Here is a 2,500-nt window from a genome sequence, read left to right as displayed (position 1 = left end):
CGCACCCTTTTCTCGGTGGCTGGCGGGCGAGAGAGTGCTGCGTCGCCGGCATCGGCGTCGAAAGAAGCCGAGCCGAAAAAAGTTAAAGTACAAACGTGCAAGCATACTAACCTAACCCTAGGTAAGGCATGTCAGAGCGAAAGACAGTAATTTCGAATGAGCCAAGAAAGAGCGGTGCGGGGCCGGTCGGAGCGCACCCTTTTCTCGGTGGCTGGCGGGCGAGAGAGTGCTGCGTCGCCGGCATCGGCGTCGAAAGAAGCCGAGCCGAAAAAAGTTAAAGTACAAACGTGCAAGCATACTAACCTAACCCTAGGTAAGGCATGTCAGAGCGAAAGACAGTAATTTCGAATGAGCCAAGAAAGAGCGGTGCGGGGCCGGTCGGAGCGCACCCTTTTCTCGGTGGCTGGCGGGCGAGAGAGTGCTGCGTCGCCGGCATCGGCGTCGAAAGAAGCCGAGCCGAAAAAAGTTAAAGTACAAACGTGCAAGCATACTAACCTAACCCTAGGTAAGGCATGTCAGAGCGAAAGACAGTAAACTCGAATGAGCCAAGAAAGAGCGGTGCGGGGCCGGTCGGAGCGCACCCTTTTCTCGGTGGCTGGCGGGCGAGAGAGTGCTGCGTCGCCGGCATCGGCGTCGAAAGAAGCCGAGCCGAAAAAAGTTAAAGTACAAACGTGCAAGCATACTAACCTAACCCTAGGTAAGGCATGTCAGAGCGAAAGACAGTAATTTCGAATGAGCCAAGAAAGAGCGGTGCGGGGCCGGTCGGAGCGCACCCTTTTCTCGGTGGCTGGCGGGCGAGAGAGTGCTGCGTCGCCGGCATCGGCGTCGAAAGAAGCCGAGCCGAAAAAAGTTAAAGTACAAACGTGCAAGCATACTAACCTAACCCTAGGTAAGGCATGTCAGAGCGAAAGACAGTAAACTCGAATGAGCCAAGAAAGAGCGGTGCGGGGCCGGTCGGAGCGCACCCTTTTCTCGGTGGCTGGCGGGCGAGAGAGTGCTGCGTCGCCGGCATCGGCGTCGAAAGAAGCCGAGCCGAAAAAAGTTAAAGTACAAACGTGCAAGCATACTAACCTAACCCTAGGTAAGGCATGTCAGAGCGAAAGACAGTAATTTCGAATGAGCCAAGAAAGAGCGGTGCGGGGCCGGTCGGAGCGCACCCTTTTCTCGGTGGCTGGCGGGCGAGAGAGTGCTGCGTCGCCGGCATCGGCGTCGAAAGAAGCCGAGCCAAAAAAAGTTAAAGTACAAACGCGATGCTAATGAGCGAGCCGTTGTCTCGACTAATATGTAGGGGGCGTTCGATCGAGCGTCTGGCTTGAGCGCTTGTCGGCCTAGCAGAACGGTCGCATTGTTATGCCCGGGTTTTAGGCACCGCTGCAGGCGGCCGGCAGAGCTCTTGTTTGTGCGAAACTGAATGGATCGAGCCCGAGAGAGGGCGAGCAAAGAAAAAACGCAAATCGCTCCGCCTGGCACTGCCGGCGAGAGCGTGGACGTCGCGGCCAGCGACTGTCGAAGCTGAGTACGGCCGCAGGCGATCGCCTCGGTCTTAAACGAATGCGACGAGCACGCGCCGGGCGGCCCAGCAAGGGCCGAGCGCAGCTGTCGCAGCTATCTGGTTGATCCTGCCAGTAGTGATATGCTTGTCTCAAAGATTAAGCCATGCAGGTGCAAGTACGAGTTCTCGTAAAGCGAAACTGCGAATGGCTCATTAAATCAGTCTTGGTTTATTTGGTCTCGTAAGCGAAGTGGATAACTGTGGTAATTCTAGAGCTAATACATGCATTAAGCGCCGACTTCGGGAGGCGCGCTTTTATCAGATCAAAACCGACCGGGTTCGTCCTGTGACGTTTGATGACTCTGGATAACCACGCGGATCGTACGGTCTCTGCACCGACGACGTATCATTCAAGTGTCTGCCCTATCAACTGTCGAAGGTACGCTACGTGCCTACCTTTGTGATAACGGGTAACGGGGAATCAGGGTTCGATTCCGGAGAGGGAGCCTGAGAAACGGCTACCACATCCAAGGAAGGCAGCAGGCGCGCAAATTACCCATTCCCGACACGGGGAGGTAGTGAAGAAAAATAACAATACAGGACTCTAACGAGGCCCTGTAATTGGAATGAGTACATCCTAAAACTCTTAACGAGTATCCATTGGAGGGCAAGTCTGGTGCCAGCAGCCGCGGTAATTCCAGCTCCAACAGTGTATGCTAAAGTTGTTGCGGTTGAAAAGCTCGTAGTTGGATTTTGGGCGAGCGCCGCCGGTCCGTCGCAAGGCGTGTCACTGGTTGCGTTCGCCTCACCTTCGGTTCTCCGTCGGTGCTCTTGACTGAGTGTCGGCGGTGGCCGATAAGTTTACTTTGAAAAAATTAGAGTGTTCAAAGCAGGCTGTTCGCCTGCATAGTGTTGCATGGAATAATGGAATAGGACCTCGGTTCTATTTTGTTGGTTTTCGGAGCACGAGGTAATGATTAAGAGGGACAGACGGGGGCGTCCGTACTC

The 2,500-nt window shown here is 54.8% G+C and overlaps 1 non-coding gene across 1 annotated transcript in view; it reads left to right on the top strand.

Moving 5' to 3' along the window:
- The first annotated feature begins 1,606 nt into the window (after positions 1-1,606).
- LOC144413372 (small subunit ribosomal RNA) overlaps positions 1,607-2,500 on the top strand; it is a 1,810-nt gene continuing 916 nt past the window's right edge. Inside the window, exon 1 of the ribosomal RNA XR_013469406.1 lies at positions 1,607-2,500. This exon is cut by the window's right edge and continues 916 nt beyond it. This is a non-coding gene — a ribosomal RNA (small subunit ribosomal RNA).

This window comes from Styela clava, chromosome 15 (assembly GCF_964204865.1).
Source record: "Styela clava chromosome 15, kaStyClav1.hap1.2, whole genome shotgun sequence".
NCBI lineage: Eukaryota > Metazoa > Chordata > Ascidiacea > Stolidobranchia > Styelidae > Styela > Styela clava.
The sequence above is the reverse complement of the archived record's forward strand: the minus strand, read 5'-3'. Positions and strand labels throughout refer to the sequence as shown.